Source organism: Rhipicephalus sanguineus, chromosome 9, assembly GCF_013339695.2.
Source record: "Rhipicephalus sanguineus isolate Rsan-2018 chromosome 9, BIME_Rsan_1.4, whole genome shotgun sequence".
Taxonomy (NCBI): domain Eukaryota; kingdom Metazoa; phylum Arthropoda; class Arachnida; order Ixodida; family Ixodidae; genus Rhipicephalus; species Rhipicephalus sanguineus.
Genome location: NC_051184.2, coordinates 147,590,371 through 147,598,757, shown reverse-complemented (window position 1 = coordinate 147,598,757; position 8,387 = coordinate 147,590,371). Strand labels below are relative to the sequence as shown.

The 8,387-nt window shown below is 45.2% G+C and overlaps 1 pseudogene; it reads right to left on the bottom strand.

The window, feature by feature from the left end:
- Positions 1-770: 770 nt before the first annotated feature.
- On the bottom strand, positions 771-1,402 carry LOC125759997 (uncharacterized; annotated as a pseudogene).
- Between the last annotated feature and the right edge of the window lie 6,985 nt (positions 1,403-8,387).

The window sequence follows — 8,387 nt, the reverse complement described above, 5'->3', positions numbered from 1 at the left end:
TCTGCGTTTAAGTTCCCCAAGAAAGACTATCGTCTTTAAAAAACGTGTACTGACGAGCACTGTCACGGTTATTTGCGCAGGAAGGCACAACAAAGATGAAATAAGTTTTTTCTTTTTTATTTATTTTTGAATTGTTTACGAAGAGCGTCGCAAGAAATTAGCGGCAGCTGTAGAGCGCGAGTACTTGTACCCGACGCCGGCTCATCGGTTGTCTTTTGGGGCTGATTATCCAGAAGAAAGTGTTAGCTTTGTCAAGCGTTTGTTATTGTTATGTGCCGCACCACATTTTTTGGCATAAGCCTTGTGTGGAGGCAAGGCAAGCACGTTAACGTTGGGGATAACATTGTCATACGCGGAGAATTCTTCACGGTTGCCATTGTTGATATAACTGGAGAAGTCTTAGACGCGTCAAAAGGATTTCGTTGTACTCGCGTGAACTAAAGATGTGGCTCGGTCATCGTGCATGTGTTTCTTTCTGCCTGGGCACGGTTTATTAACGCAGCTGCGAAAGAAAGGATGACTTGGACTATGCTTTTCCAAATCGTATGCGGCTGCGATGATCGACACGCCTGACAGAAGTGTATCGGAGAGGGCTGTTCTGGCTGCGGTGCGCTTCACGATATGTCCACGACTCTCAGAAGTTACAGAAAAACTGTTGAAGTCGTCAGGGACGAGCGAGAAGGCAGGAGGCTGAGTTACGTGGACACACGTTTATTCCAAAACGCGTTCTAGCCCAGGAGCCAAGCCACGCGCACCTCGAGCACACGCTGTCACCAGCTTCGCCTGGCTTTTTCTAGATGGCAGCATCTACAACATCTCCCAATGCAAGCAGGCGGCTTCACGCACCTGCCACTTCTGGTATGCCCGTGGGAAGTGTCCTGGCAACGCGAGCGAGTGTCTATAGCACAATCACTGGTACTGACGTTATCTGCGACTTCGGTAACATGGAACTAGCTGCGTCCGGTTTCTGCGTACAGCACCAGTGTCGGTGTTGACCCAATAAGATCGAGGCTCATCGGCTGGGGCTTGTACTGTCCCTTTGCTCTTCAGATCTGTCATCCACACGGCATCTCCATAAAGAAGTTCCGGCAAGTCGCGGACTCCGTGGCGTCTGTCGAAGCATTTCCTTTGACGTTTTCTGTATCTTTCCTCAAAATTCCGAAGGCTGTCTTGATCTGGCAATTGGGGTGTCAGCTTGGTGGAACAAAGAGGAAGCCTGGATCTCAGCCGACGACCCATGAGCAGTTCGGCAGGGCTATATCCATTCTTCAAAGGAGTCGACCTGTAAGCTAGAAGTGTCAGGTAAGGGTCCTTGGTCTTCGTCATGGATGTCTTAATCATTTTCACTGCAGCCTCTGCAAGTCCATTACTTTGAGGATAGTGAGGGCTAGATGTAATGTGCTTGAAACCGTAGTCTTGGGCGAAGAGTGAAAACTTCGCCCGAGATGAGCCTATTCAGGACTCTGACATAGAAATATGTCATCGGGTGTTTACCCGAAATCCTCACCGCAGTAACATTATAGTTCAGTTTAAGTCTAGGGCAAAGCGAGATCTTGTACTAAGGAAAGGAAAAAATATGCGCATCCGCAACACTGGCATCGGAATTTCAGACTCTGCGCAGATCTACATAAATGAGCATCTCTGTCCTGCTCTGAAGCGCCTTCTAGGCATGGCAGTAAAGCGCAGGTATGAAAAGCATTGGAAGTCTGTTTGGTCTTTCAGTGGGAAAATTTTCGCGCGGAATTCTGATGATTCCGATGCCATACAGATATCTCGCGAAGCTGATCTTGAAAAAATAAATTAGTAGAAGTATCACGTCTTGCACAGTTACAAAAAAAGGTCAAAATGAACTACCATAACCTTGCTCTGCCACAAAATATTTCGCTACATTGTCGATCGCAGAACACCACTTTACATCTGAATGCACGTCCTGCAGTTGGGAAAAAAGATGACATCACATTCTTTATTAATCAGTTCTCGCTTAAGTTTGACATAATCATGATGACTGAGACATGGTACTACGATGGCTGTGATATGCTTCATCTGGACGGTTACTCGCGCTTTCTTATTGACCGTCCGAATCGTCGAGGAGGGGGCGTTTGCATCTTTGTTGAAGCGTATCGGACCCATGAACTTGTTTCCGATTTTTCTGTAATTACGGATGACTTTGAATTTTTAACACTTAAAACTGACTCCGAAATTGTTGCTGCTATTTCATCATCATCATCATCATCATCATCAGCCTGTCTACGCCCACTGCAGGGCAAAGGCCTCTCCCATGTTCCGCCAATCAACCCGGTCCTGTGCTTTCTGCTGCCACGTAATACCTGCAAACTTCTTAATCTCATCTACCCATCTGATTTTCTGTCTCCCCCTCACGCGTTTGCCATCTCTTGGAATCCAGTCAGTTACCCTTAATGACCACCGGTTATCCTGCCGACGTGCTACGTGCCCGGCCCATATCCATTTCTTCTTCTTGATTTCAACTATGATGTCATTAACCCCCGTTTGTTCCCTGACCCACTCTGCTCTCTTCCTGTCTCTTAAGGTTACACCTATCATTTTCCTTTCCATCGCTCGCTGCGTCGTCCTCAATTTAAGTTGAACCCTCTTTGTAAGTCTCCAGGTTTCTGCTCCGTAGGTAAGTACCGGTAAGATGCAGCTGTTATATACCTTCCTCTTGAGGGATAGTGGTAGATTACCATTCATGATTTGGTAATGCTTGCCGAATGAGCCCCAACCCATCCTTATTCTTCTAGTTATTTCACTCTCATGGTTCGGCTCCGCGGTTATTACCTGTCCTAAGTAGACGTACTCCTTTACAACTTCCAGTGTCTCGCCACCTATCGCAAAGCGCTGTTCTCTACCAAGATTGTTCCACATTACTTTAGTTTTATGCATATTAATTTTCAGACCTACTCTTCTACTTTCCGTATCCAGTTCAGTAATCATGAGCTGCAATTCGTTTCCCGCGTTACTCATCAATGCAATGTCATCAGCGAATCGTAGGTTACTGAGATACTCTCCATTAACTCTTATCCCTAGCTCTTCCCAATCTAGGGCCCTGAAAACCTCCTGTAAACACGCGGTGAATAACATTGGAGAGATCGTGTCTCCCTGCCGTACGCCCTTCTTTATTGGGATTCTACGAAGACGTAGAATCAGCAATGAGTAAGGTAAAGACACAGTATACTGTACTGATGGGCGACTTTAATGCAAAGGTAGGCAAGAAGCAGGCTGGAGATCATGCAGTTGGGGAATATGGCATCGGCTCTAGAAACGCCAGAGGGGAGTTACTAGTAGAGTTTGCAGAACGCAATAATTTACGCATCTTGAATACCTTCTACAGAAAACGGGCTACTCGTAAGTGGACGTGGAGGAGTCCTAATGGCGAAACTAAAAATGAAATAGACTTCATAATGTGCGGCCACCCGGGCATTGTACAGGATGTGGAAGTAGTTAACAAGATCCGATGCAGTGACCATAGAATGGTAAGATCTAGAATTCAACTTGACGTGAGGAAGGAACGGCAGAAACTGATACGCAGGAAGCCGATTAATGAACTAGCTCTGAGAGGGAAAGTTGAGGAATTCAGAGTTTCACTTCAGAATAGGTACGCGGCTTTAACCGAGGAAACCGACCTTAGCGCTGACGCAATGAATGATAATCTGACTAGTATCATCAAGGAGTGTGCAGTGGAAGTCGGGGGTACAGTTGTTAGACAGGACACTGGTAAGCTATCCCAAGAGACGAAAAACCTTATTAAGAAACGTCAAGCTATGAAAACCTCAAATGCAACAGACAAAATAGAGCTGGCGGAGCTTTCGAAGTTAATCAATAGGCGTCAAGTAGCCGACATAAGAAAGTATAATATGGAGAGAATTGAGCATGCTCTAAAGAACGGAAGAAGCCTCAAAGCTACGAAGACAAAACTGTGCATAGGCAAAAATCAGATGTATGCATTAAGGGATAAGGAAGGCAAGGTCACAAACAATATGGATAGAATAGTTGAGGTAGCGGAAGAGTTCTACAGAGATCTGTACAGCAGCCGAGCCATTCAGGATGATAACGTAAGAAGGAGTAATAGCGCAGAGGAATCTGACATCCCACCAGTATTGACAGGAGAAGTAAAGAAAGCCCTAAAGGGAATGCAAAGAGGCAAAGCAGCTGGTGAGGATCAGGTAACATCAGACCTGTTGAAAGACGGTGGAGAGATTATGTTAGAGAAACTGGCCACCCTGTATACAAAGTGTCTCTCGACGGGGAGGATACCAGAATCTTGGAACAATGCCAACATCATCTTGATCCATAAGAAAGGGGACGTCAAAGACCTGAAAAATTACAGGCCCATAAGCTTACTGTCGGTTGTCTACAAGCTATTCACAAAAGTAATTGCTAACAGAATTAATACGACATTGGAGTTCAATCAACCAAGGGACCAGGCAGGATTTCGTACAGGATTCTCAACAATAGACCATATTCATACTATCAATCAGGTGATAGAGAAATGCGCGGAATACAACCAACCCCTATACATAGCCTTCATAGATTACGAGAAGGCATTTGATTCGGTGGAGACATCAGCAGTCATGCAGGCACTGCGGAATCAAGGCATCGGCGAAGCCTATATAAATATAATGGAAGAAATCTACAGCGGATCCACGGCCACTATAGTCCTCCATAAAGAAAGCTGCTATTTACCGTCCCCCAAATGGTAACATCGTGAATTTTCTTAATTTTCTTGAGTCTTTCTTAGAATATATGAACTCAAACAAATATCGGCTTGTATGCGGTGGTGATTTTAATATAAACCTTTCGGAGGACACTCAATGCACGTGCGAGTTCATATCATGCCTTCACTTATCTGGATTTACAAGTCTAATATCAACGCCAACTCGTATCACAGTATCCAGTTCATCACTGTTAGACATGGTGATTACGAATGCTGACACACTTGTTTCTAAAGCCAGTAATATTTCATCAGACATAAGTGACCACTGTCTAGCGTTCATGCAATACAGTTCCTCAAGAACAGCGAAGCGTCAACATCAGAGTGTCAAAGTACAAAATAGCACTGATGAGTCACTGAAGGCATTCAAGCGTGCCGTTAGCATGCATGACTGGTCTTTCGTTTATATGATTAGAGATGTTCATGAAGCGTACTTAATATTTATAGAATCTTTTACAAATACCAACCTCACCCATTTTCCTTTTAAAACATTTAAACCGTCCAAGAAATTAAGAAAACCATGGGTCACATTTGCTATTAGGCGTTTGATAAACCGAAAAAATGAGCTTTTCCATGCATTCTTGAAATCTCGAGCGGAAGATTTACTGCAGCAGTATAAAGCTTTCAGGAATAAACTAAACAGCGCCCTTCGAAAGGCGAAGATAGCGTATTATGAAAAGTTGTTTTGTGGTATCTGTGCAAGGTACCCTGATGCAGCTTGGGAAGCAATAAACAGTGTTTTAGGACGTCACACGGTAGACTTCATGCCACGTGAAATTATGGTAAACAATCGTGAACTGACTGGTGCTGTACTTGCTGATGCCTTCAATAAATATTTCACTTCTGGTATACCGCCAAATAATAATACCGTGCAAATGAATAGCTCAATTATTCGGAATGCTGAAAGCATATTTCTCAACCCGGCAGACCAACCGAAAGTATTCAGAACATTTATGAGTCTTAAGAATAGCAGTGCATTAAATGTTGACGATCTTCAGATCGGTCCCATAAAATTTGTTTTAGAGCATTTAGCCCCTGTACTTGTGTACAAATTTCATTTAGCAGTAGAGTCCGGGGAATTCCCCGTGAAATGAAGCGCTCTCATGTGTCTGTTCTGTTTAAAGGTGGCGACAAAAACTTGCTGGGAAACTATCGCCCAATATCGATTATTTCGGTGTTTGCTAAGGGTTTCGAAAAATGCTACATTCCAGAATATCCAACTTTTTCACTAAAAGTGACATTTTAATTATGTGACGCTCAGTTTGGTTTCCGTAAAGGAAGGTCTACGGAGTTGGCTTTGTTAAGGCTTAAAGAAATGATTTTAGAGAACATCAAGAACAGGCTGTTTACATTAGGTTTGTTCATTGATTTCATCAAGGCTTTCGATTCCATTGACCGTAGCACGCTACTTCATAACTTAGAAATCTATGGTATTCGAGGCACTGCCCTGGCTCTAATAAAATCATATTTAGCAGAGTGATCACAATGTGTGTGTTTAGGTAACCATCACTCATCTCCATTGCCTGTCAGTAGAGGTGTCCCGCAAGGAAGTGTATTATGGCCCCTTCTTTTCAATGTTTTCATAAATGATATTGTTAATATCAACAAGTCGATAAAATTTATAATATATTGTCACGTGGTCGTGACGTCGACGAAGGCAGCAGTCAGCACGTCAGAGATGAAACTCTTTATTTGGCCGAACTTGTGGCCGGGAAACTGAAAAGCAATACACTGTTAGCGGTGAACAGAGCGTCGACCGTCGATCAACTGACAAGCGGTGAAGCGCGTCGGCTTTTATACAGGCGCTATCGAAATTTTCAGCGATATCGCTGCTTGTTGCGCAATCTCTAGAATAGTCTCGAGTGTTCGCGTCTTGCGCGCAATCTTAAAAAAATCACAGCATATCCACGGAGTGAATGATGATGAGTGGGCGAAGCTGCGGAGGTTCATCGGTAAACCGTGAATCTTCCGTGAATTCTGCCCAGTACATCTTCACTGACGTGAGATCGGGCGCGTTTATACTAAAGGTTCGATGAGTTATGACGACTTGCAGCCCACTTTAATTTTACATGTACGCTGTGAATTTTCATCGTTTAGAAAACCATTGCTTTAGAAAACATCTGGCGTCTTTCGTTAAGCAGCTGGCGTCTTTTCGTTTTGCTTTAGAAACGTCTGGCGTCCTTTCGTTTTGCTTTTGCAAAACATCTGGCGTCTTTCGTTGGTTTATTTCATCAATCAACGGCGTTTTGAACAAAATTTTTATTGTTTAATCACGCACAGGAGAAATCTCACCAGGCACTACCTTGGAGGTAAACAATGGCTGCTAATGGGAATGAGAGACAGAAGAAGTCGCCTTTTAGCTAACACTTACACTTCTACTTTTACTAATGTTTCCTACTGGAACATGCCAATGGCTGCTAATGGGGAACGCGAGACAGAAGAAGTCGGCTTTTAGTTAACGCGCACGCTGCGGATTTTTTATTGTTCAACAACGCACAGGAAAAATCTCCCACCAGCACCACCTTGGAGGTCAAGATCTGGTACTAGCGTTACGACTGGTTACGCACTACGACTACGACAACTACGAGGGACGAACGGGTGCCGCTTTAAGGAGCTTCGCCCCTAAAATGATCTACAATAATCGCGAAGCTTCTCGAACGATTAGGTGCGGTTTGCGCTGAGCGTTGCTGACAGTCTTTGTGGGCAAAAACCGAATACAGCAAATGTGATAAGAAGAAACGCACGTGGCACTACCCCCCTCTGAAAAAGCATCGTCCCGATGCCTAAAACAGAACGGCCGGGGGGGAGGTGGCCAATGCATGCAACAATAAATAACTCAATAAAGCAAGAAAGTACAATGAACAAGCAAGATAGTACAATAAACAATAAGCACATGCACTAGAGTACAATACCAAAGCAAAAGTACAGTCCTCAGATTAACTAACGCGCGTAATATGGCTTGAGGCGCACGACATGGACGGCTTCAGGTCGCGCACGGCGCCGCTGAGAGATCGTAATGCCGTCAGGGACAACCTCGTAGTCGAGTACGCCGAGGCGTCGAAGTACCTTGTTCGGTCCGAAGTAACGTCGAAGAGGCTTCTCACTAAGTCCCCGTCGGCGTATTGGCGTCCATACCCATACACGGTCACCGGGTTGGTATTCCATGTGGCGTCGTCGAAGGTTGTAGCGGCGGCTGTCAGTCGTCTGCTGGTTCTTGATCCGTAGGCGGGCGAGCTGTCGTGCTTCTTCGGCGCGCTGTACGTAGGTGGTCACGTCGATATTTTCCTCGTCGGTCACGTTTGGTAACATGGCGTCGAGCGTCGTTGCCGGGCTTCGTCCGTAGACGAACTTGTATGGCGTCATCTGCATCGTTTTTGTACGGCCGTGTTGTACGCGAAGGTCACGTATGGAAGGATGGCGTCCCACGTCTTGTGTTCGACGACGACGTACATGGCATGTCGGCGATGGTCTTGTAGCGGCATCATCATCATCTCGCACGATCATCATCATAGTTTTACCACCTGCGCGCCGCGCCTCTCGCGCAGCTCATGCTCAGAGCTCGAGGCGCGAGCAGGAGAGAACGAGCTCACGCTCCTGGCGGTTAGGACGCTTGTAGCCGCCGCCGTTCCGCTTCGGCAATCGCCTTCCAAAAAAAATT